The 27,004-nt window shown below is 48.7% G+C and overlaps 2 long non-coding RNA genes across 2 annotated transcripts in view; one reads left to right on the forward strand and one right to left on the reverse strand.

The window, feature by feature from the left end:
* Nucleotides 1-1,850: 1,850 nt before the first annotated feature.
* On the reverse strand, nt 1,851-26,321 carry LOC144367119 (uncharacterized). The gene is made up of 3 exons (XR_013426386.1): nt 25,993-26,321; nt 18,211-18,359; nt 1,851-8,605 (listed from the first exon to the last, which is right to left on the reverse strand). It is a non-coding gene; the product is annotated as an uncharacterized LOC144367119 (long non-coding RNA).
* Nucleotides 24,182-27,004, forward strand: part of LOC144367120 (uncharacterized) — a 41,261-nt gene continuing 38,438 nt past the window's right edge. The window contains exon 1 of the long non-coding RNA XR_013426387.1: nt 24,182-24,763. This is a non-coding gene — a long non-coding RNA (uncharacterized LOC144367120). The remainder of the gene's footprint in view (nt 24,764-27,004) is intronic.

Below are 27,004 nucleotides of genomic sequence, written 5' to 3' on the forward strand. Positions count from 1 at the left end.
TTCTGTTAACGGGCTGTGAGCTTTGGAGCAAGGGTTGTATTGCTGTGTGGCTCATCTCCCTTCTCATAGAGAGGGGTCATGATTGACAGCTGGCTGTCCTGGTCTCCACTGGCCAGGCCGTCTAGGTCACCTTCCTGCCACACACACAGTGCTTGTCCTGTGTTTTCCAGGGAGTGTCTGGGAGTGTCGTCATTGGTCTTTCTCCTCTACGCCCCTAGTGGCCGAGGGCAGGGCCACCTGGAGCCACTATGACCATTGTGTTTGCTCATTTTCTATGGAGGACCATGATAAACTGAGGGATGGTCTGGCACCTGGCTCACACTGGGTATCTCTGTCCCCCAGAGTTCTTGGTTGTCAACCACAAAATGATAGCTTTGGTCTAAGTGGAAAAGGAATTTATTTAAGTCAGGCCTCTTAAGTTGCTTTTCCTGTTTAAGATTTAGGGACTCTGTAACTAGGATGGATTCTTTTTTTTTTCTCAATAGTCTCCCACTGAACTTAGCACTTCCTTAGGTTAATAAACTAGGTACCTGTGACTATCATTTTTGGAAATCATACTTTTAGGTCACATTTCAGTTGCTGCAGACATTCCAAATATTGCTTAAGCCGGTTATTACTTCTAAATGACAGAAGGCATCAGTTCTGCCGCTAGATTTGCTTAATGCACTAATACAAACGGCAGACGTGCACTGTCATCCCATATTTGTTTCCTCAAAAACAAGATTTAACCACATTTCAATATAATCAGTTTTCTTTGTGTTTTGCTTTGTGTACTTAAAAACATCCCTCCTGGGTGCCACAGGTTTTCAGCCTACCAAAGGGCTCTCGAACATCAAAGGTCAAGAATTCCCGGACCCACAGCATACTGCTAGCTCTGGGCACCAGGCAAAATGGAAGTGTGAGGTCTCTTATTCCAAAACAAATCTTAAGAGTTTTAAGATGGCAGCAGCTGAGTACAGAGCCAGGACAGGCCCCTGCTGAGTCTGGGACTCCCTGTGACTGCACAGGGCACATGCATGGGAAGCCGGTCCTGGCTCTGAGATTTCCCCAGGGAGGTCAGAGGGCCAAGCTCAATGGCTGTGGAGCCAGGAAGAGTGCTCAGACTGTGTGGGAGACCTCGCCTGGTGAAAACGGAGCTGCCCCTGCTGGGCAGTGCTGCTGCTGCGGGGTGTCCGCCGGCCATGCTGGAAAATGCTGGAAAGTACCCTGAATCGCTTGCCACTGGTGCACCTGGGAGCCGGAAGGAGCTGTCCTCACTGCCACGTGGATTCTGTTGACTCCTGCTGTTTCATATTGCTAGTTTGGGGGAGCCTAGCTCATGGCTGTCATCACTAGCCTCCCTGGGGGAGATCAGCTCTGCCTTGCAGGGAGAGGCGCTCCCCAAACATGGAAACAGGGTTCAGATGCTAAGTGGCAAAAAAAACATGACAGATGTCTTTGACAGAACCCACGAACCCAGTGGGTGCTATGACCACAGAAAACCTGTAGGCTAGCACAATATGGGGTCACCTTTAGGTAGACAAGGCTGTCTGGGAGAGAATAGTCTATTTATGTGCTGAAATATTTAAACTTCTGGAGAGATCTGGATGATCTCTAAGAACAATAATGCAAGCCAGGTGTATTGGCACATGCCTATAATCTCAGTGGCTTGGGAGGCTGAGGCAGGAGAATTGTGAGTTCAAAGCCAGCCTCAGCATAAGTGAGGCATGCTAAGCAACTCAGTGAGACCCTGTCTCTAAATAAAATACAAAAAATAGGGCAGGGGTTGTGGCTCAGTTTTTGAGTCCCTCTGAGTTCAATCCCTAGTATCCCCTACCCCCCCCCCCCCAAAAGAATAATAATGCAGAGTATTTGGAATGGAGATTATTCAAGAAAGTTTACAACCTATGGAAGTAGTACATGGAAACTTGATTTTTCCCCCAAATAATCTCTATTTGTAAGACCAGACAAAGTTGGGAAGAACAGATGGACTCTATACTGTCATAAAATGACAAAGTCTAGTTGATGTGAGAGTTGGGCATGGGGGCGCACACTTGTGAACCCAGTGACTCAGGAGGCTGAGGCAGAAGGATCACAAGTTTGAGGCCAACCTCAGCAGCTTAGCAAGGCCCTAAAGCAGCTTAGTGAGATCCATTTTCAAAATGAGGCTCAGTGGTCAAGTGCCCCAGAGTTCAACTCCAGTACCAGGAAGAAAAGCGGGCGGCTGTGGATGTAGTTAAAGTTGGCTGAAGCTGAGGGAAGCAGGCCCTGCTCCAGACAGGGGCCTCTGAGGAGCCAGCGCTGGGCCCCAGGGGGTGGACGAGCAAGCTGGAGGCAGGTTCTTCACTGTCCCTGTCCCGGAGTGATGGATGGTTGTTCTTCAGAAAGTGGCGCATCAGTGACCAGGACACTCGACAGGAGTCCAGCAGGGTGCAGAGCCTGCCGCTCACTGTCCAGGGCCTGCACCCCCCAGCAGCTCCTCCTGAGGGGACAGAGCAGGTGCACCTCCCGGGGGGCTTGCAGACGGTTCTGCAGCAGCTCCCCCTGGGGTTGGCGGAGCCACCTGTGAGGACGTCCTGAGAAGGAGCAACGGGAAATGCCCCGGCCTGGCAGGTGTCCAGTGCTCCGCAGCACCGTCCTTCCCGCCAGCGGCACTTGACCACGGGAGATACCAGTGCTCTACACCCTGGAGGCTCCAGGCCCCAGCTCCCCGCCTTCCTAACAAAGCCCCGTGAGGGCGTAACAGTTGGCTCCATCTTTTGCTTGGCCTCTGGAAAGAGGCTGGAGGTCTTTGTCTTTTAAATATTCTTGGTACTGGGGAGGGAAATGGTGACCACTACCCCCACCCACTGAATAAAGGTTCTTTGGCAGCTCAAAAATCCCACAACCACCTTGATGTATTCTATTTTTGCTATTTTAAAGATAAACTCTGGAATAATGTTCGATTTACAGAAAAGCTGCAAAGGTAGCCCAGAGATCCTGTCTGCCTTCCAAACTTCAGCTTCCCGGAGGGTACAGCCAATGCACCAAGGTACATTTGTCAAAGCAAAGAAATCAGCACTGATACGTGAGGCTGTTAACTACACTCGGGACCCTTGGATTTCACCAGCTAATTCACAAATGACCTTTGTTACTTTAAGGGTCTGGTGTAGAATACCACATCACTTCTGGAAAACCTTGAATTTCAAGAAACTTTCAGGTTGTCAATCGATGGTTTAAATTGGGATTAAAAGGGTCTTATTTATAATTTTCTCTCATTTTTCTTACCAATGTGCTTGGAACATTAAGTGCTCTTTAAAGTTTTGCAACCCCAAAGAATTCCTTGCTGCCTCACTGGGAGGTTAATGCTTTTAGGTGAAGTGATTTGAAGATTTTGGAGAAAAGATACTGCACAACCGTGAGATATTGCCGTCTTTGACTGGAAATTTGGAATACCCAGGTATATTTCTTCCCCCCAGGTTCCAAGTCCTAAAATATTGGATGCTTTCATACAGAATTCTGCTTCCCATCTTCCCATGGGTCGTGGGCCCGGGTATTTGCTTTGTGCTGGGAGCAGAAGAGAATAGAAGGCCAGGTTGGTGAAGTCCACTGTGAGCTGATTTCTCTGAGTGGGCAGGGCATCAGCCTCTGCAGGCACTGTTCCTGGAGGTCCGACTACAGCTGTGGGCTCTGCTGTTCGACTGGGCATCCTCACTAATCATTTATTTTCTCTTCAGATGGATCCTAAGATGGTTTAGGTATTTTTGAGTCTGTGACGGGTCCCTTTTGATAGTCCACGGATCTGGGTTCCTGGTGCTTTGGGGGAAATCTGTAAGATTTCAGGAGCTAGAGTGCAGGGCTCCTTGTCATGATTTTATGGAACTGAGATCCCACAGACTAACTCTAGTAAGAGGTGTTTATGGGGCTTCATGGGATAGATGTGGCACATCTGCATCCATTAAGCAAATGTGCTTGGCAGATAGCTTTTCTCTCCATTCCCAATCTTTATTCACTATATTACAAAAATGTAGGTACATCACAGACTCATTCAGACGGCTTGATCCATCTGCCTTGAGAGCCCACTTGAACATTTGGACTTACTTTTGAAACAGTGATGATTTCTGAAATTCATTGACCGTTTGTGGTGTGTTAGGGAGTGTGCCATCTTCTTTACATGATTTGTTTTGTATACTTTCCCATAATTGTTTGTGGTAGGTACTACTATTACGTTCACGATTTCAATGAGTCATTGAAATTAAATGAAAATTTCATGTGAATTTAAAATTTGAAATAAAATTAAAAACTTAATTTTTATTCAAGGTCACACAGCTAGGAAAAAGGGAAGCCAGGACTTGAACTCGGAACTGTCTGGCTTTAAATCAGTATTTTTCTTGACCACCTTGCCGCACTGGGCTGGAATGTACAGACAGCCGGTAAACACACATACGCTTTAGGCACTGCCTCCCTATGTCCCCTAAAGCAAAGACGACTTGAGTTCCAGAGTCAGCAGTCTGTATCATTCCTACCTGGAGAACATTGTACTAGGTACTGAAGGGGAGGGAGAGAGAAAAGAAAATCAACAAATTCTAGAAGGGAAAGAGCCCAGGATGCCTGACATCTCCCTCAGCCTCATCCCTGATTGGCTTGGCCACATTATGCAACCTCTTTGGGCATTGGATAACTTATTTGTAAAGTGAGCAGGTGGGATTAGATGAACTCCAAGGCCCTTGCCAGTTCTTTGATTCTGTGTCCCCAAGCTTTGTGTCAGACATGGCACAGGGTGATATCCCTGCCCTCCAGGATCATGAAACAAAACCTTCAAACACATGAAACACTTGGAGAACTGTAGCCTGGTAGCTTGTCTACCACCGGCTATCAGCAATCTGTGGATGACTACCTACTTGAGCATCTTATGTGCTGAGCAGTTTTAGGATAAGGGGTGTATGTCATAGTTGCTGCTCTAAGTATTAAATAGATAAGTTGCTCTCTGCAGTCATTGTGTGGTGAAGGTAAAATGATAGCACCTAACATTTACTGAGTTCTAAGGCAAATGTGCAAAATTTTAGGGTTACACAGAACCTCCCCAGTAATCAATACTAATGCAATTTTCTCAGTGCTGGGGGTTGAACACAGGACTTTGCACACGCTAGGTAAGCACTCTAACACCGAGCCCCAATCCCAGCCTAATGCAAAGTCAAAAATCAAAATTAATGCAAAAATTTCATAGTGAACCAAATACCAAAACGTGAAATAAAGACTGAATCACGGGTTCTCCTTTTGTCTCACACTATGAAGGCTCAGCACAGCGCTGTGGGCCAGCTACTGAATCCCATTGCTTTACAGTGATCCTCACGGTTAGATTCTATTTGTAGTGTGATTTTATAGACGAGGAACCAGAGGTCTGGATGGCTCAAGTCACAGAGGTCATAAATGACAGGACTCAAGCCCAGGTGTCAGGCTTTTGAAAACTGCCTGGGACAGTGTTACATGTTAACGCACAGGGTTCTCCCTCCAGGGGAAGGCTGTGCCCCGTGATGCTGAGCTGGGGGTGGGCTCTGGCCAGGGCGACCCCGTGCTCCTCCTGGAGGGGTGTTCACATGGCTGTGGTTCTCGCACCTGTTACCCACTGGCTGGAACACTCCAGGGACTCTTCTGTTCCCACCCAGTAGGTGGGTTCCCCAGAGGCTGAAACCACAGCTGGGGGCCCCACCCAACACGTCTCCAGGGTGCTCTGGGGGATGCAGGTGCACTTCACATGCATTGCATCCAGAAGTAGGAGGGCCAAGGTGAAATGCACCCCAACCACGCTTCTGCCTGACCCCACAAGCAGAAGAGGCTCTGTGGAGTGTTCCGGGATCTCTCAGCAAACGGAGCCACACTGAATTCAGAACTTATCTCACAAGTGTTTGTCATCTTAGGCCCCATCTGTGCCCTGAGCTCTGTTTCCGGGGAGGAAGTGAAACCACAGAGGGTGAGAGAGGGCGAGTGAGCTTGACTGTCAAGTCAGCTCTCGGGTGTGGCGGCCAGGGTCTTGGTGGCTGCACATCTAGCACACCTAGAGGAGCCAAGATCCCACCGGCCTGCCATGCTGCGTGGGCCAAGAATCCACTTAGGTGCCGCTGGGACTGGTAGTTAGACTTCGGTAGCCCAAGACCATTGGTTCTTGGCAGGATAGAGGCTAGAGACAACTAGATGGAGGGTCAGGAGGAAAGCCAGACTTATAAACAGTCAGAATGAGGGCCAATTTAGGAGGTTATCTGGTCCATTTCTTCATTTTACAGAAGAGAAATTAGAAGCCCTGGGAAATTATGTGACTTGGGGAAAAGGTCAAGTAACCACTTTGTGGTGGGTACGGGACACGAATGAGCAGATGACATTGTGAAGTGGTCACGTAAACTCCACCACAGGGCCGTCATGTTCAAGAGCACAATGGCCATTTCACTCTAGTCTTTGGTCTTGCTTACCTGGCTCGCAGGTCCCGTGGGGAAAACAGTGAGATCACTTAGCCATGCTGCCCCGGGCGATGTGTTGGCTAGTGTGGCAGTACGTCAAGGATCTGTAGGGACTCCCCGAGGTGTAGGGATCCCTCTGCAAACCGCACACATTCTCTTTGTTTTTATGTTTCATCTTGATGGGAAAAAAAAATAAAGGGAGAAGGAAGCTATGCCTTCAGGTTCACGAACGTGCTGGTTGATTCACGTGCTACTTGCACTTCTGACATTTTCTGATGATTCTACAGTGTTGATTCTTCCAGGATGTTGGGTTATTTTGCTGGCCTTTGAGATGACCATGTTGGAAAGCTCTGTCCCTCTATCTTTCTGCCCCTCTCCCTTCCCATCCCTCCCTACGATCTTCAAAAGAACTCAGGAGCCTATGAGGAGAAAACACCAATGACCGAGAGCCATTTAATGAACTATAAGTAGCACAACTTCAGATATTGAATTGAAAAATACTGGGTGAATCTCATGAGCTCACACCACAGGGAGTGAAAGTTTATGTTGCCTGCACCAACCACGTGGGATAATCATTTGATGCCCATTACACAGGTGTATCATGATACATTTATACTCTCCTTGTAAGTTACTCTACGTATATAGTTACAGATGTCTTATAAATGTCCCCGTTCCAATGGGAACCACCGTAGTCCCTGTGTCCATCCCACTGGTTGAGGCTCTGTTTAAGGGGTTACCTGTGGGAGCTGCCCTTACCGTCTCTTGGCATGGTGAACGTCTTATCTTGTAAGGTCCAGATCAAGTTTTACTACCTCTGAGAAAGACTTCCTAATCCTTTAGGAAAATGGAGCCCCTGTACCCTCACAGTCCCTGTGCCCACTTATAGTGCGGCAGGTCACTTGTTCACATGTCCACCTTTGGACACGAGGAGAGGCGTCATGATCCATCCGTCTCTGTGTCCCTGGCACGGTCCCTGGAGGCAGGATAGATATTGGTGAGTGAACCTCATCTTGAGGACAGTGCTGTTCTGGGAAGTGTTCAGTCACACAGGGCAGCCGGTCTCCTGCTTCCCAGGTCATGTGGAGAGAGGTGTTTGCAAACGTGATGCCCGCACATGTCCCCTGACACTGGAGAACACCTTTGCAATTTGCAGGGGGCTGCCCTCCTCTTTACCGTGCTGCTGTGCTGACAGGTGTTCATGTAAACTTGTGGTCATAAAAGAAAATTCAATATTTTTTCAAATGAGTTCCAGTTTCCTTTACTATCACGATTAAAATCCAAAACACTTATTGGAGTATAATCGTTACGCCGTGTGGGCTCCAAATTACCTTTTTATGCTACTATCTCTTTCCATCTGTATGATTTTATTCTCTCACAACACATTTGTCAGTCCCCAAGTGTTTATCAAGAGCCCTGCGGGGTGTCTGGCTTAACGTTTTTTAATGCACATCATACTTTTCTTAAGCATTCACCTAGTGTTGTAACTTTGACTTCTGATACCATTTCAGTAAGAAAAATAATTCACAGGACGGCGTTTTGAAGTTCATAATGCAGAGCTGGGCGCCTTTGATGAGAAGAAGGCGGTTGTAATTTATTGGCCGACTCTCTGCCAGGCATCCTTCTCTGTAATTGGCGTACATCATCTTTAATTCTCACCCCTGCCCCACAGCGAGACGCTCTGATGTCACATGCTGGAGGGAAGGAAGCAGACGCAGAGTTGGCAGGCTCCTCCGGTCACAAGGGGTGAGACCCTTCTGCAGCCCCCACACCTTTTCCCACCTACTAAATCCTGGCCACTTTAAACTCTCCAAATTTTATTAAAGGCAAATATTTGGAGCGATTGCAATTGAAAGTGGACTGTAAATTCTTCAAGGCTGGGACGATGCATACAACTGACATGTGCCTTTTGATGGTTTCGACATGTCTTTGTCTCTGTTTTCTCCTCAGTGTGTAAAATAAGACACACACTGGGATTCTTCTCTAGGCATCTAGAAGTGCTGTGAAGACTTCACACCCTCCCTCTTTCCATCAGTCACAAAGAACAACCGGCAGGACCCACGTCAAACTCCAAAGCTGCACAGAGGATGTTCATGATTCCAACCACGTACACGTTCCTTCTGTTTGTGCTCCTGCTACACCAGGCTCTTCCTTGTGAGTCGGCTGGCTTTTGTGTCTCTCTTTCTCTCTTAAAGGTCCTGGAGCAAGGTAATAAATAACCTGTAGTGAGTAGTATCTGGGATGCAGCATGTTCGTTTGTTTATTCAACCATCAATTCTGAGTTCTTTGATGTGTCTAAAGAATGTCTGCAAAATGCACCCCGCCCAAGCTTGAGGAGCACACCGTGGACCGACAGAGGATACGTTCACTCCACGTTAGTCTTGTGGAAAAGACTAAGGGACTTCAGGAGAGTAAGAAATGCACGTATGGGGGAAGGATGAGAAGAGGAGGGAAAAAAGAAATCCACAGACTGAGGAATCACGTAGCCACTGGACCATTATAGACCACCTGCAGTATATCAGGCACCATCGGAGGCTCTGGACACCCAGGGTGGGTGATATACAGGTCCTACCCTCAAAGCACTACGCATCAGAAGAGGAAACAAGACGAGAAGCAACTGAGTGCAAGGTGCCAAGACCTGCGTCAAACACAGTGCAGCCCAGAGAGAGGGTGTCTGCCCTGAGCGGGGCCTTTGGGAGGAGCAGGCAAGAACCGCTAGAGTGTTTTGTTGTCTTCTTGTTTGGGCAATGCGGGGGTGGATCCCAGGGCTTGGTGCACCACTGAGCTTATACCCCAGCCCAAGCTGGATTTTGAATGATATGAAGATGATTTGGGGGGTGTTGATGGGGTAGGGTGACCTAGCGGAAGGCACGAAGCAGCAAGGCACCTTCAGGTAGTCAAGAGTGGAGGGAAGAGTGTGCAGGTGGTGGGGGAGGGTGGATCTGACCGAGAAGCAGGCATGTAGAAAAAGAACGGTCCACATGCCAATCCTCGGATTTGACCCCACAGACCCTAGGAGAGCCATGGAAGGGTTTCGAGCAAGGGAATGATGTCATCAGAATGGTATTTGAGTATCTTTTCTTCAAAGTATAAATGGCAATAAATGTTAAAAAGGGAGTTTTTAGTACTATTTTTATGTATCTTATTAAAAAGTTTTTCCAAAGTATTTATAATTATATCCCAAGAATAAAAGTGACTACAAATGATAAACAATGAATGCAATTTTTAAGTTGATCTTTTTCAATAATTATGCAGTAATAAGGAATAAAACAGAGATCCCATATACTCTTTACCTGGTTCCTTCTAATCTTAACATTTACAGGACTGTCATTCAATTTCACAACCAGGATGTTGACATGCAATCAAGATAAAGGACATTTTCATCACCATAAGGATCCTGAATGTTTCCCTTTTATAGAAACACACGCACACACGCACACAGGCACACACGCACACACACACACCCTCCCATACTCATTCCTTAGTCTTTGAAAATTTATCATTTTTTTTCTCTGGTTTTTCTTTTTTTTTTTTTTTCCTCATAGCAACATTAGTTTATTTATTTCCATCCATAATAAACTGCTGTTTTTTGAAAATACAATTATAAAAATTACTAAAAAAACCAAGTACATAAAAGAATTTAAAAATATGAGCTCCATTTAAAAATTAGATTCAATAAACATATATATTTTTTTATTAGTTGCTCAATTTCTCTGGTTTTTCTTTGGTGTTTTTGGTGTCAAGCCTAAGAACTCTTTGCTTAGTCCTAGATCACAAAACTTCTCCTATTTATTAAAACAAAGTACATAGTCTGTTTAACATTTAAGTCTGTGACCATTTTGAGTTAATTTTTATGTAAGGTATTTGATTCAAAATGATTTTTTCCCTATGTTTTGTCAGTACCATTTATTAAAAAGGCGCATTTCCTCTGTTGAACTGCCTTTACATCTCTGTCAAAAACCAGAGGGCACGCCCTCGTGGGTCTGGACACAGCCCCGTCTTCTGTTCCATTTCTCTGTTTTTGCTCCTTCACTAATCCAGACTTGCTAGCGTCACCTGCACCGTGTTAGAATCAGCCGAATTGATTTCTCCCACTTTATTCTTTTAGATATTCAAGTTCCTTTGCCTTTCTATATATAAAATTTAAGATAATTTTGGGTATATTTTTAAAAAGTGTACCTGGGAGTTTTGAGAGGAATTTTGTTACATCTATATAAACACTTGAGGAAAATCGACTTATTTTTTTCTTGACTATTTTTAGTTTTCTAAACCATGAATGTGGTACATACGTTTATTTAGCTCGGATTAGTTTCCTCAGTGTTAAGCACTTCAGTCGTGTACATGTTTTGTTAGTTTACACCTAAGTATCTGTTATTTTGTGTGTGTGCTCGACTGTAAATGGTATTGTATTTTTAATTAAGACAGCCATATATTCATTATCCGTTGCTAATGCATACAATGAAGTTTTACATGTTTATCTGGAATCCTGTGACATACATGCTGTGACACCATCCTAATCAGTTGTGCTCAACTTATGAATAATCCCTTTGTGTGTCGTTGCTACCCTCCTGTTAGTGACTTTGCAGGCTGTCAGACTGTCGCAGTATTGCAGCACTTGTGTTCAGGTAACTATTGTTTTATTTAATAATGGCCCCAAAGTGCAAGAGCAGTAGGCCGGCAAAGAGAAGCCCCAAAGTGCTTCCTCTAAGTAAACAGGTGAAAGTTATTGACTTAATAAGGAAAGAAAAAAATCCTATGCTGAGCTTACTAGCATCTATAGTAAGAATATCTCTTTTCTCTGTGAAATTGTAAAGAAGGTACAAAGAAATTCGTACTCATTTTTCTTCTGCATCTCACATTGCAAAATTTCTGGCCACAGTGCATGATGAATGCTTTGTTGAGATGGGAAAGGCATTGAATATGTGGGTGGAGATAAGAGCAGAAAATACAGGCCAACCGAAGGCACCAGAAAGCACTGAGCCTGTATGAAGACCTCAGTAGGGAACCCTTGGAAATTAGGGACACCAAGCCATTTATCGAAAGAAAAGGATGTTACACAGACTCGGGAAGATGTTTAGACTAAAAATATACACGGGAGAGGCTGTGTCTGCCAGGGAAGAAGCTGCTGCTACATTTCTAGCAGAGTTGAAGTTGATTTAGGAGAAAGGACACCATCCAAAGCAAGTGGTTGATAGTGATGAAATGGAATCCTTCTGAAGGAAGATTCCCAATAAAACTATATTCATAAAAGCGCAAAGGAGGCACCAGGGCATAAATGTGGAGGGACAGATTAAGGCCGGCACTATACGGCAACACTGCAGGGCATGGCAAAGCCAGGCCCACATACTCTTGAAATCAAAAGAAGCGTTCGATGAACCTACACTCTTAAAGACAAAACCAAAATGATCTTCCTGTGTTCCAGCAACGCAGACATCTTGGAGTGGCTTCATTAATGCTTCATCTCACAAGTGAAAAAATACTGGGAAGAGGAAGGGTTGGAATTTCAATTCCTGTTAATAATAGACAATTCACCTGACCGTTCTGGATGTGTTGGCTGTGAAAATGGAAAATATTGGGGTTGTATTTTTACTTCCAACTACAACCTCATGCTTCAGGCTCTTAACTGGGGTGTTATTGGTTTGTCAAGGCCACATAGTCCTCCATGATGTTTGATCACATTTGATACAGACTCTCACCTGGACATCCTGCAGTTCTGGAAATCACCCACTATTGCTGGCACAATTACATTCATCAGCGCTATGATGGGTGGGTGAATCAGAACCAGAAACTGTACATGCCTCCCTCTCGGCAGGGGCCGGGGGTGTCTTACAGAAGGAATGATTTTTGAGATCGATGGGGAAGTGAGGAAAAGTCATTCACACGGCAAGACAAGTTGACAAAGGACTTGGCAGCCTGCTTGATAAAATGGAGGAACACTTTGAAGGCCATTAACCAGTGTTGACAAATGAGGAATTGGAGAGTCTGTTGGGTTATCCATCAAGGAAGAGGAAGAGGAAGAAGAAAGAGAAGCAGAGCCGGTCCGGAGGACTTTACTGCAGTTGTCTGATGGGTTCTGAACTGCATGGCCATTAAGGGGCAAAGCTAGAGAGCAAAATCCTCGGATGGAGATCAGACTCACCCAATGATGACCAAAGGATCGCGGCCTCTGCGGCAACCCTGTGGTGAGCTACGAGGAGACAGCAAAGGCAGTGTTCCCCAAGATGTTTCAGCAAAAACCCCTTCAGTTAACTAAGGATCACCAGCTGGTCTTTGACATCATATAGCCCAGTGATCCAGGATCACCTGAAGCAGGTGGTCCTCCATCCATGTATCCCCGAAGGCCAGCGGTAGCCCAACACGCCATCACATGCCTGCACCACTCACCTACTTCATCCAGCCTCGACTCACAAGAAGAAAAGGGTGGGTACCACGTGAGAAGATATTTTGCGAGAAAGACCCCAATTGCTTAGCTTTGTATAGTGTATTGCTGTAATTGTTCTATTTCATCATTCGTTATTATTGTTGATCTCTTTTTCCCCCTAATTTATGAATTGAACTTTAGTATGTATGCATGGGAAAATCATGGATTATATAGGGTTGATACTCTCTGCTGCCTTAGGTATCTACTGGGATCTTGGAATGTGTCCCCTACAGACAAGGGTGGTCTGCTATTTACACAGCTTACTAAATAAAGTAAATGAAACACACAGGCCTCACCTCCCTTATCACCCGTAACTGCTGCCCAGTTATAGTATAATTGTTGTGACTATTTCTCTGACATATGTTTAGAGCCATATCAGGGAGTGTTATGATTCTTGCTTCAACTATCACATGTAATTTAGAAATTCAATAGGAGAAGGGAAGCCAATTATATTCACTAACTTTTTTTTTTCCCCAGGTTCTTTCAAGAGTTTTTCTTTGTCTTTTGTTTACAAAAGCTTAATTATTACATGACTTGAAATGAATTCCTTTGGTGTGGGGGTTGCTTGTATTCCTTAACGTGTAGGTTTATGTCTCTTGCCAAATTCCAGAAGTGCCAGTCATTATTTCTTTGGGTACTTCCTGGGCCCCACCTTCTTTCTCCTCTCCAATGTCCTTGATAAGAACATTACACCTTTAGTTCTGGTCCTACAGGTCCTTGGGATGCTGTTCTATTTCTATTTTTATTTTTTTGGTAGACTTATTTTCTCACTGTTGTTCAGATTGGGTGATTTCTATGGTTCTACCTTCTGGTTTACTGTTTGGCCCTTTCCTGAGCTTTTTATTTTGGTGATTGTACTTTTTTTTTTTTTTTGGTACCAGGGATTGAACTCAGGGGCAATCAACCATTGATCCATATCCCCAGCCCTTTTGTATATTTTATTCAGAGACAGGGGTCTCACTGAGTTGCTAAGCACTCACCTTTCCTGAGGCTGGCTTTGAACTCGAGATCCTCCTGCCTCAGCCTCCTGAGCTGCTGGGATTAAAGGCGTGCACCACGTCCCTGGCTGGTGATTGTATTTTGAATTCTACAATTTCAATTTGATTCTTTTTCATCTTGTGGCTTTCTTGCTGAGATGTTCTCCATTTTCATTTGCTTCCTATGGGTTTGCCATTGCTCATTAAAGCATGCTTAGCATGGCTGTTTTAAGACCCTTGTCAGGTCATTCTGACAATCACTTTCAGTGTGGGCATCTGTTGATTTTTTTTTCATTCAGCTTGTGATCTTCCTGGTTCAACAACCAACAATGATGAGTGATATTTTGAGTGGGAGTCAATTGAAACTTGAGCCCCTTCATATTATGTTCAGGGACTCACTATTACATTTGAGCTTTCTGCGTTTGTTGCTCTGTTGGTACCACGGTGGTAGGAAAAGGGAGAGACCACTTCATTGTTTGGAGGTGGGAGTAGGAGTCCAGATTCTTCATTGTCCTCTGTTGGCAACTGATACCTTGTTCCTGACAGGTGACACGGAGTTCCAGCTCCGCTGACTGCAGCATGGTGACCTTGTTACTGCCGGGAGATGGTGAGAGTGCAGACTGTCCACTACGCATCCACCATCACTGCCCAGTGAGAGGGAGGGAGGGTCCTTGTGACTGAACAGGGGTGGGAGTCCAGGCTCCCACGTTGGTGTCCAGTGACCTCATCCTGGGGGTGGTGCAGACTCATTACTGGCCAGTGAGGTCGAAAGTCCAGGTCTTTACTTGACCTTCTCCAACAGCACCTCATTCTAGTCTCTCAAGGGGAGAAAGCAAGGGTCCCGTGGGGAGGGGGATGGAGGAGTGGCACCGCAGGTTTTTCCCTGTGGCCTTTGGTAGGAGAGGACTGGTTATCGTGCAGAATTTTTCTGTCTTGATAAGTTGGTCCTCTCCTGGTCTGTTGGCCAGAGAGAGAGGAACTTCTGTTGAGGCCTCTTTTGGTCTGTGCCTGTTGGTGTTTCTATGTTGTGGGTTTGTTCAGCTCCAAGTTGGGATATAAGGGGGTAAAGAAAATCCAGAGCCGGCCTAGGTGTCTGCCAATAAGTGAATGGACCAAGAAATGTGGCATACATCCACAATGGAGTTTTATTTAGCCACAGGGAAGAACAAAAATATGTCATCTGCAGGGAAATGGAAGGAGCTAGAGACTGTTTAAAATAATGTGGAAACTAGAAAAAAAAGGTGTGGGGAGAAGGTGGATCTCGGGAAATAGAAGGGAGACTATGGGTGTCCAGGAAGTAGGCCAGGGAGAAGGAGAATAGGGCGAGGAGTGGTACTGGGGGATGGAATTGATCAAATTAAGTTGTATGCATGTTTAAAGGTGCCACCACGAAACCACTGTTCTGTGTGATTTTTATTTTCAATCCAGAGAACTCTTTTGACCCTGGATTTGATATTTCTAACCAGTCTGCCTTCTTCTCTCTACCTTTCGGTATATTCTTGTCTTTCTTTTAAATACAATTCCCAAGATTGTTAGTTGTATTTAGTGGAAAGAATACCTAGGACTGCCGATTTCATCTCCCTAGGAATACCGAATGCAAATATTTTAAATAGAAATTTTGTATGAAGTTCAAATTCAGCTTAATTTTTTTGAAGATCCAATCACATATTTTAAGCACTTTTATAAAAATAAAACTGCTTTATGAATAGTCTTAGTGTTCAATACTTTTCCAGCTACCAATGAAAACATAGGTGTCGTGTTTCACTCAGACTTACAAGTTAGGGTGGCATGGTTCTTTCATATTGCAAAATGTTCCTCAGCTGCTCCCTACGTCTGTGGCACAGACTACGACAATTTGTGAATATTTCTGGGAACTCAAATTAGAATATCAAGAGAAGGAAGCAAATAGACCCCTGGCACTTTCTAGGAAGCAGAAGTTCAGCGTGCAGGAAGTGGGGTATCGCGTGGAAAGGAAGGGTCGGCCCTGTGGATGGTCTTTTCTCTGACACCTGTGAGTGGCCCAGCTTCTCCCCGGGACCACACCCACCAAGCCTCAGGGCATTCTGAGGGCAGCTGCCTTCTGTTTCAAGAGCAGGGACAAGAGGTGCGAGTGTCTCTCTGGGGCCCAGAGGGTGGATATTTGGAGTCCACACTGAGCACCAGACCCCAAGTGACAAACGTGTTCACAGGCCCTTCAAGAGGTGCAGCGTGTTGTGATGTGAGAAATGACCTTCTAGCCCAGGGCCCAGGGCAGGGACCCTCTTGGCTGGAGCCTAAAGATGCTGCTCTTTTCCACTGGCAAGTTACTCACCGTGTTTTAAGGGCCTTCTTTCTTACCTGTTTTCTTGTAATCTGGCATGAGACCATTAACAATGCAAATGAGGCAAAACTACACATTTCCACATTCATCTGAGGATTCATGTGAGGTGAGCACAGATCAGGAGATGGGAAGAGCTCTTTCTTTATGGTACATTTCTAATGGCAGCGCCTCGCCAGGCCTCTGCATGGAGACACTGTGCGGGCAGAGAGGAGTGTTTCTCCCTCTGAATTATTGGGGAAAGTGCTGAATTTTTTTTTATGGTCAATTTCATTTTTCTAACAAGAGTCAAATGCTTGATATGATAATTAAAAATACATCAAGTCTTCCACAGCAGCAGTTGTGTGTTTGGTTAGATGACGGGATAATTGCCAACCCTTATCTTCAATTTTCAGACTTAAATCTCTTTCCCATTTAGTTTTAATTGGCTCTGGGCTTCCATCCATCCTTAACTTTGGGTTCATTTGTCGCAATTGTTTTATGTGAGCTAAGTCCTTCTCCAGTGGATACAATAAATCTATGTATCTGATTCATCTTGCTTTTATGGTTAATATTTTAAAATTATAAAGCCAGAGTCTCTGCTTCAGAATCACTTTGTCGATGCCTGTGTAAAGGCATTAGCTCTTAGGCATTAGCTTATTGAATCACATTTTTAAAAACGGTGTCTCTATCAAAAAAACAACAACAACAAAAAAAGATGTTGTTTTTATTTTTGCTGCTCTTAACTCCTGTTGATTTTTCATAACTCCCAGAGCAGATATTCTTGAAAATTTAGATCTTTCCACAATGATTTCTCCTATTTCTCCAATTGCCCATTACACAGTGATGGGTGCCTTGCCACCGTGGGCTGGGATGTCCATACAGGGCTCAGCATGGTCCTGTGCAGTGACCCGACAGGGTTAAAACCTTTTCAGGGGCAGGGGGTTGGAGGGGGATGAAAATATTTTTTTGGATCTATATGCCCTCACCTCAGCAGGAGCACAGAGATGCATGCACAGAGAACTTGTGCCTAGCTCTTGGGGGCTTCCATGACCCCATGTTAAACCTTCTTGGTTAGGCCGCGTGGTGGCAGGGGCACTTGTGGGAGTTACTTGGGAGTAACATCTGGGACTACTCATAAGATGCAGGGGTCCCGAGGCTGTTTAGAGGGTAGATTGAGGTAAGGAAATTCATCCTATCGGTGCATTTTTTTTTTTTTTTTTTGGTACCAGGGATTGAACTCAGGGACACTTGACCACTGAGCCACATCCCCAGCCCTATTTTGTATTTTATTTAGGGGCAGGGTCTCACTGAGCTGCTAAGCACCTCGTCATTGCTGAGGCTGGCTTTGAACTCGAGATCCTTGACAGGTGTAACTGGTGGCTTACAGCCCAAAGGACCACAGCACGCAGAGTGGCATGGGTCAGGGAATGAGTGAGGAAGGGACAATGAGAGACTTTCTCTGCTTTCTAATGAACTAGAAGACAGAGCAACGTGGGTGACAGGAGGAGAAGGCCCACCACTTAGAGCAGCTGTCTTTGACAGCTGGGTTCCCAAAGGAGCCAAAGGATTTTCATTCCTTTGCACACCTAGATGGGCCTCAGATGTGCCCATAGGGGACGGGCCATCATGCTGTGAGGGAGGATTCCTGGGGGGAGGGAGACGGGAGCCCTGTGTTGCGCGCCGCGGAGGCTCAGCCAGTGAGAAATCCCTGGAGAACATTCAAGAGACAGAACAGCTAGTGTTGGACGCCAGGTCTCCTGCCTGTGGGGAGAGAAGGTAACCCATCTCTCGTGACCTACAAACCATCAATAAAAATTCTGCTAACGTGCAACGCTTGTAAGATGATTGCTTTGGGGCTGGAGGAGAGAGCTGGGTGAAGAAGGTGCAGAATTATGGAGAGCAGAGAATAAGAATTCAGCGAGGGCAGGAAATTGGAGCCAGAGGTGAGAGGAAAATATAGGTTCTCTTGCAATTTTCAGAAGTCTCAAGGCAGCATTAGGGTTTTTTCCTAGGACATAAAAAGGGGATCTGAGCCAAACAGATGTATATTTGAAGAAGCAGAGTGACCCCCACCGCCCTCAGGGGTTCGTTGGTCGGAGCGCTTACCTTTCCCAGCCCTTTCCTTCTCTCTTCCCTGTTCCTGGTCCTTTGTCTCTGGGCTCCCTGGCCCTTGGTCGTCTTGCAGGTGGCAGGTGCTGGCCCTCTTTGGTCTTGCTGCCCGAGGAAGGGGTGCCTGCAGGCGGTGCCAGTGCACCCTAAAACAGGGAGGAGGAGGGTAACGTGGTTCAGAGAGTCCAGTAAACACTTGGTGGGGTCTCCCACTTAAAAAGCTTTTGCAAAGTTTCACCCTGAGGTTCCTATTTAGCCCTGTGGAGGCCTCGGGTGGGATGCTCTGGGGCCCTGGGTGCCGCTCTGCTTTTCTTCTTGTGCAGAAGGTCCTGGAGCCGGGTGGGTGGAGGGACAGAGAAGAGGGGCGCAGGAGCCCTGGTTCCGACTGCTGACCACAACAAGGTCCTGTGTACTTCTAAAAGCTTCCAGAGAGGGGTGTGGGCGCCCTTCCCACGGGAGGGTGGGGGCGTCTGAGAAGATGGTGTGGCACCTGTCTGAGCGGTTCACAAGGCCCACAGGGACTCACACACCGCACGGCACCCTGGTAATGTGTAGGATTTTATGTATCAGTTAAAAATAAACTTAAAATATTCTTTAAAAAGGGGGAATATTCTGTTCTGAGCCGGCCCGTGCCCGCATCACTCTCAGGAATGTGGGCCAGTGATTCCTTTCTTACAAGTGCTGCCATCAGGGTTGGCCCTGGGGCAAAGTTAGAATCTTCTTGGGACACAGAAGGAGTGGCCGCCTCCCTTGCTTAGGCCTCAGAGTGGACACGGTGGCGGGGCAGGGAGGGCGCTGGGTGGGGAGGGGCAGGTAGGGGCCACAGAAGTGGAGTCAGTGCAGGGCCCGAGGGTAAGTGGGTCACAGCGACCTGCACCCCAGCTCTTCCCCTGACAGGCTCCTGGGCACCTGCCCGTCTCCCTGCAGGACACTCCCTTGAGTGGTGATCACACAAGTCTCCTATTTCATCAGGTCTCTCTCAGGGCTGCAGTGGGCATGGACATGTGGGAGGGAAACGCCGTCCTGTGCGGAGGCCTCGCCTGGACACGCCTGCCCAGCCAGGGCTGTGTGCATTTCACCTGCGGTGACTCACCCGGCAGGCATTTACTGGGTGCCGGTGATATCCAGGCTGTGAGGGCAGAGCCGGAATGTACGGGTCCTGCGGTGTAGAGCCCGCCGACAGACAGATGACAAGTCCTGGCGATGTTTAGGAGACCCTGAGGGATGTGGCCCCTACTCTCCTCACCCCCAGCTCTGTCTGAGCATCCTTGGGTGGCCTCAGACTCTGGCCACCTTGCTGATCCTGGAACACTGAGGCATGCTCTCACCTCGGGGCCTTTGTGCTCGCTGTTCCCTTTGCCCAGATTCTCCTTCACCTCTTTCAATTTATACTCAGAGGTCACCTTCTTCCAATTCTCTGTTAAAATTGCAACTGGCCCTCTTCCCCATACTCCTGATCTTTGCTGGTTGCTGAATCATCTTTCTAAAGCATTCACCATCTTCTACCGTGGCCTACGAATGGCTCTGTTATGTTTCATTATTCACTATCTGCCATCACCCCCCAGAACACAACCTCCACGAGAGCAGGAGTCTGGAGCTGGAACCGTGCCTGTCGAGGGAATGGACAGGCTACTACAGGGCTTTGGAGAGTCCCTGTCCTTTCTGTCTCCACCCGCGTCTCCAGGGCTGTCCCTGAGCTGAGCTCTCCAGCCTGTCACTTGAATCCCACCCTCGGCTCTGCACCCGAGAGACTCTGTCCGCTGAGTGGGCTGGGTCACCGGAGGACCTTCCTTCCTGATGCTGCAGGAAGAGAGTGCAGCCAAGTGGAAGAGGGGACAGCAGTCCCTCCAGGAAATGTTGTCAGGAACTCGATCATCACAGCTTTGAAACAACTCAGCAAAGGAAGGAGGCCTTTGTCTTCTGTTTAATGATCCAGCTCTGCGTGGCCTCCCTCCTGCTCTGCCCCTCCTTCCCTGGCTGCCCACCGTGGTCACCAGCCTTGCTGTCCAGCGTGGGGCTCTGAGCCCCTCTGCGTGTCTTAGGAATCCTGCCCCTTCTATGTGGGTTTCTGAAGGTCCCGGTGCAGGGGGCACAGACTCCACTTGTCACCTGGACCTCCCTCTCAGGCTGGACCCCACCTCATGGCCCTGCCACCTCTCGTCCAGAGAACCGCTTCCCCGGAGCTGGCTTTGGTCTAGTTCCCCAAACGAGACCTCAGCCTGGACTTCTCTCCCCTCCAACGGCTAACTCAGGGCCACAGGGACTTGATGGATTTTGCTGAGGACCTAATGCAGCCAGGAGAGAGTTGTACCCAGGACAGGGAGCCGAGCGCTGCAGGCCAGCTGTGTGCTCCGATGTCCACTGCCTGGCGTGCGGGGGACAGTCCCTCGCGGGTCCCGTCTCTCTCAGCCCCTGCGTGCTGTGTCACACTTCTCTGCAGGAGCATCCCCTCCCAGTGTCCCTTCCCTTGAATTCAAGCCCCAACCCCAACTCTAAAGTTAGCCACGTGGTTCCCTGGCCTCTTGGCCATTACCCCAGGAGTCCAGTCGGTGACTATCCTGTGGCTTCTGACACTTCTGCCTGCTAAGGCTTCCCCTGGATCCTCACGCCCTGGACTCCCCTGTCACCCAGGTCTCAGCGCCTCCATGGAGACGCTCCTGAGCTCCCATCTGCCCAGCTCCCCCTTCCTCTCCCCCAGCGTCCAGCTGGTCTCCTTGTTCCTGTCACCATCCAGCAGGACCTGGTTCACTGCTCTGTTTATGACGGTTTCCATGTGGCCAAGCCTGTCCCCCGCCTCCCAGGTGTGACTGTCCCTGTCGGTCCCACGTAAAATGAATGGGACTTGTCTCTCTAGTGACCCACAGCTCTGGGGCCTCGAGGGCTGCCACCTGGCACAGGAGTGCTGGATAAATATTTGTGAGTGAGTGGACGGCTCAGATTCCACCCAAGAGCCCCGCTTTCCATAGATATTTATATAGAAAACCAGGACCCACGTTCTAAGTGTCGTCGCCCAGTGTGGCGACTCATCTAAAAGTCTCGGTGGTCAAATGACCACGTGTCCACAGTGTTGTCCAGTTGGGGTCACGGCCCGCAGGACTGGTGTCCTGAGAGAGGATGGGGAGGGAGGGGACCGTGAGGGGGAGGCAGGGGGGGAGATTCCTTTTCTCAGTGCTCAGAGTCCCTCAAGGAGTAGACACCCCTGCCCCCCCTTTCCTTGATCATGTGGGGGCGTTGCCAGGAGTTTGGGAGGGGACAGGGCACCTCGAGGCCGATGCCCACTCTCCAGGGTGACTGGGGCTGGCGGTCCCCATCGAGGTGCCAATCTCAGAGGTTAGGATCTGGGGGTCGTGTGGCAGACACCAGGCTGCAGGGCCTCGCCCAGTCTTCTGGGCGGCCTACGCGTTGCCAGTGCCCTCGGTGCCACCGCAGGGGAGAGGCTGCCGTAACTCTGGGTTAGACTTCCCGCAGGACCGGAGGGAGCGGCTCTCGGAGTCGGATGATAGCAGAAGAAAATGAAGTTACGATGCATTCCTTATGGGGCCCCGGTGTGGACTCATCCTGGCTCCGATTACTTCTATTAGGTAACATTTCGTGTCTGTGGGGGTGGGGAAGACAGTGGGGAGGGTGTGGGAGAAGGCGGAACTTGGGACCTCGGTTCAGTACTAGTCTCAGTTTCCACTGGACGTCCACTGGGGGCCTTGATATAGGTGCCCACAGATAAGGGGCAACTACTGTGCAGCCCACCACGAAGTGAGGCTAAGGGGTCACACTTGTCAGAACCTCCCTAATGCCAAACCCATTAGCTAAATAAGCCTCTTTTCTCTATAAGTTAACATGTCTCAGGTATTCGTTATGGTGATGAAAAAATGTTGGTGTGGGGGGTGTGGAGAGAGAGAGAGAGAGAGAGAGAGAGAGAGAGACAGAGAGAGAGAGAGAGAAGGAGGGAGGGAGGCATAAATATAAGCAAAATTAAATTATAAAGATTTATGTCAGGATATCAATCCTTGGATCAATGAATGCTCCACAGTTATCTGGAAGCTGTGGACCATTCTCCCAGCCAGGATGCTTCTTTTGTATTGAAAACAAGATAAATGAGTAGCTTCTTGATTCAATGAGCAACAGTGTCTGTCCCACATTGTGGAGGACACACAGGGGAATGATATGTGACGTTTGTTTCCTGGGAGCTCAAGGTTGAGGTTGACGGTGGCAAAGGCTAATGGGATGAGTGCATCCAGGAGGATGCAGGCAGAGTGCTTCCGGCGTGGGGTCTGAAGAGGGCTCCATTCTAGCTCCTTTTCAAGGTTCAGCTTAAAGGCCATGAAAGTGAATAGAATTTGACAATCAGATACTAAGAAAAAGAATGTTCCAGGCTGTGTGTTGTCTTTGAGGAATGTTGATAAGCCTGGCTTGTTAGAGTGTGTGTGTGGAGAGAGAGAGAGAGAGAGAGAGAGAGAGAGAGAGAGAGAGAGAGAGAGAGAGAGGGAGAGAGGGGCGCACATATGCAGAGTGGGTAGGGCTGGCTGTAGGGCTCTCTGAGTGATGGAAGGAAGGAAGAATTAGAGAGAGAACGCAGCAGGGAAGGACAGACGGATCATGGCTCCTGGGGAGGGGCGCTGCCTGTCACATGAAGGAAGGAGACTGCACAGAACGTGGGGCGGGTGATTGTTTTCCAGGAAGGGGAGACGTGGGTTTCTGAAAAGTCACTTCCATAAGGCACCAAGCATGGACAGAAAGGTGGTCAGAGGCAGGGCCAAGAGTCTTGGGACAAGCTGGACGAAGACTGAGCCTTGGCAAAGGGGGTGCCAATGGTTGAGAGGCCCGTGTGAGAGGCAGAGCCTGGGGGGCTGAAGGGGCATCTGGCTGGAGCGACGAAGCCCGTCTGTGTTTTCACACTTGGCATCTTCCACTTGTATCAGGAGCACTTCTGCCTCTGGGCCCCTCTGGACTGGAGATTGGTTGAAGGAAAGAGTCACAGCTCTCCTCTGCAGGGTGGTCAGTCCCGGGCGGGACAGGGTGTGGCGGGCAGCCTTCAGCTTCTCCACACGAGCACATCCCAAGGGGCAGGCGTGGCGCGCAGGCCCCGTGAGGGAGGGTCTCTGCTGTGGTGTGGAGGCTGCCTGAAGCTGAAGTGAAACCCTCCACCCAGCTCACGTGTGGGCCTCGGGCCTCAGGGGAAACCTCCCGGTGTCCCTGGGTGGCTGCCTTGTCAACGCCACCCGAAGAGGGAGCCCGGATCAGGACAGGGCTGGGGAGGGTCCTTTCTGTCACTCGCCCTGTTCTGGGTGGGGAACCTCACTTCAGCTGAAAGGACACCTGTCCAGGTGCCCGCTGAGGGCCTGCGGGTTGGCTGCTCGCTGGCCCCGGGCTCACCCCCTGTGGCCATCCCGGGGCCCATAAAACGTATGGAATTCATTGCTGGTTATTAGGTTCCTGGCGCGTGTTTGGCAGGGTGAGGGGTATGGACCAAATGTTCTTTTCTTTAATATTGAATCCACCATCTCTTTGTTGAAAAGGCAGAGTGGAACACTGGAAAACTCAGACAATTAAAAGGACAAATAGAAACAATCACTGTCCCGCCAGTAAAGGTCACCGGTGCCAGAGTCTCAAGACCATGAGGCCCTATGCCCCCTCCACATGTGTAAACATGCTACTTATCCTATGAATGTCACGCCACATGCCAGACCCTGTACAGGGCCACCACCAAGTATAGGCTGCTTCTCGTTTCATCCGTGAGTCACGAGGGTCCCCGTCTGTCTGTGCTGGCTGCAAGTCCAGGATCCCGCCTGAGGCCCTTACCTTAACAGTAGGGGTCACTCAGTCCCAGGGAGCTGACTTGCTCTCTAACAGGGGGTGACAAGCAGGCTCTGATGGGTCCAGCGCTGCTTGTTCTTGTGGCTGCCACATGGTGTCACTGTTGAGAGCCCCTCACCCTCCGGCCATGGCTTCTAGGTGTGTCACTGCCACTGAGGAGCCCAGGGCTGGGCTCCAGGGCTCCCGCTCTCTCCCACCACCCTCTCACCCTGCAGCATCCTTCCCAGGGCATGAACGGCCCGGGGGCTGCACGGCCAGGCTCTGGCTGCCTCACCACACTCTGTCCCAGAACTGACCCCCCTGCCACCTCAGCCCCAGTGAGGACCCTGTGCCCCTGGCAGGGTGTCCTTTTGCCCTTTCTATTTTGGGGGATTTGGGAATATTTTCCTGGCCACAAATTCTGGTCAGGGATGCTCCTGTTTTCCTAATTTTAAATCTGGAAAAACCACGTAGGAGTCTCAGTTGCTTCCTTCCTGGAAGGTCCTGGTTCCGTGCTCAGTGGACTGTGTTCCTCTTCCCTAGAAGCCAGCTCTGCATACCAGGCCACAGGCACCAGGCTTCAAAAAGCTCCATCACATTGCTCCTCAAGGACAGGTCAGAAATCTAAGAGGTCCTCCCAAATGGCAACAGGACAACACCTCAGAGACCACATGACTGGCCGAGAAGTTCCCTGATCCGTCCTCCCAGGCAGAGAGGGGGCGGCGGCCGTGGGCATTGCGTCGTGGAGATCTTTTGACAGGTAAAACCCTTGCACCCCTAGCCCAGCGCTGTCCCGGTGCCCCGGGCCTCACTGGACTTGACAGTGTTGGAAGCCAGACGTCCACTCCCAGGGCACTGAGGAAGTCCCCGGCTCAGCTTTTAAACTGAGAAGTTTAAAAAGTCCCAGAGCTGAAGACTTTATCTGAGTGATAATTCTATGTAGGCAATAAAGGGATTTTACTTTCAAAATGCATGCCATGGCTTATCGCTTCTCCACCCGGCCACTATCCGTCCCCCTGGACAATCGCAACAGCCTTCCGAACCGTCGCTCTGCTCCCACACCTCCCCTTTGATGGTGCCCTCCGCGGCCTTCCGACAGCAGGCTGGAACTCGGTCTGTGGCCCTCCACCAGGTGGCCCCTGTAGATCTCTGCCACCTCGCCTTCCCGTGTCACTCGGGCCACACTGCCCCTCCTGGCCCTCCTTAAGTAGCCACGCCCGTCTCCTCCTCAGGACCTTCACAGCGTTCTCCCTCTTCCTCCAGGTCTCCACAGGGTCCACCTCCTCGGTTCACTCAAGTCACTTTTTTAGAGGGACTTTAGAAAGAGACGCTGCCGTCTCCCCCCCCATCCTGCTCTGTCCCTGGAGCGCATTTCATTTTTCTTCATAATTCCTTCTATTTTCCCCCTTGTACTTTGTTGAACGTCCTTCCCATGATGTCTGTCTTCCTGCCATGGCACTTGAAGTTCCTTGGAGCGGGGCCACGTCTGCCCTTGCCGTGGTGGAACCACTGGGCCTTCAGCCGTGCCAGGCCCAGCAGATGCTTCGTGAATGGGTAAATGAATGCACGAGGCAGACGGCTTCTCAAACTTGTGGAGAGGGACGCGAGAGGTCAAGTGGCTGGCTTTGCCGTGATTCTTCCTATTACAAGGCATTTCTTGGCTGCCTTCTGAGGTTTCCAGTGGTGTTTGTGCAGAGGATAGAAAGCACGCACACATATGTGCAAATACATGTGGAGGCCTAAGGAGAAGGGGCCATGTTTGACTTTCAGTGGGAGAGGGGAGGGGGCAACTCAGGAGGAAGGTGGACAGAGGAGGTAAGAAATGGAACAGCAGGAATTGGGGGAATATTTGAGCCACCCAATTTCTCCAGCTTAGTGTGCCAGGCAGGACTCAGACTACTCTACTGGGTGAGGCTGGCCCCAGGGGACTGGCAGAGCCAGGGACATTCTGCATCTGCACATAAAGAGATTGGCCCTCCACTGACTTACCTTAAATAGCGGCTTCTGCTATGGCCTTCAGAGTTCCCTTAACTTGCCAAGGCAAACAAAGCTCCACTTGGTGACTGGCATGCAGACCGGGTTTGAGTAAGGCCTGAAGTGAAGACCATAAGCCTTACTCAGGCTTATTTCCTGCTAGTGCTATGCACAAGTAAATCTTTAATCAGAGTATTCAAACCAAATGAAAGACAGGTGTCAACTTGCAGCCAAGTTAAATGGTGACACACCTGAGGTCCCTCAAGGTGAGGCAGGGGCATTTTTAGGGATGGCTGGGGCTTGCCCACAGTCACTATCATTATTTGGGGGTCAAATCTCCAGGGATTAGCAGGCAGTAAAGTCCTCCTCTGTTCCAGTTCTTTTAAAGTCTTGTTTATATGCTAATTGTACTCCACCCTGAGCTGGGATTCTATCATCTCTCAAGTAAACAGTGACCATAATGAGAAAAGAAACCAGAAATGCAAATGTAGACGTGTGGGTGAGCAGGAGGCAGTTTAGCGGAACAGAAATTCCTGCTCAGAGTCACATTGTCTCATATCTAAACTCACACCTTTATTTTCTATTTACTCTGGCATAAGAAGCTTTCCTTGCATTAGTAATGACACTGTTAATGTTTTATCCGGTTGGAAGTCATGGTCACATTGAAATCCTCCCTCGGTAGATGGAGGACTTATTGAAGCATATACTAAGCTTGAGCCGGCGATTCTCTGGGGGTTGTTGACCCAAGGCCCTCCTTCAACGGTTATCACACACTCCTCCGTGTCCCCAAAGACGCTTCAGAAGACCACAACCCTCTCTTTAAGCCAAGACCTGCCTCTCTCTCGGCCTCATCTCGCTGCGGTCCTCACCCTTAGAGGCAGATCTTCCAACTCTGGCAGCACCTGTCTGGAGAGGAGCTTCTCCGACCCCCACTCTGTCTTCAGGGAGCAGCTCTTCCCTTCTAAGGCGTACCACCCACTTACATCATGTCTTTTTTCCCCTCTTGGTTACTGACATCTGCCTGTTT

The sequence above is a fragment of the Ictidomys tridecemlineatus genome, chromosome 10 (genome assembly GCF_052094955.1).
Source record: "Ictidomys tridecemlineatus isolate mIctTri1 chromosome 10, mIctTri1.hap1, whole genome shotgun sequence".
Lineage (NCBI taxonomy): Eukaryota > Metazoa > Chordata > Mammalia > Rodentia > Sciuridae > Ictidomys > Ictidomys tridecemlineatus.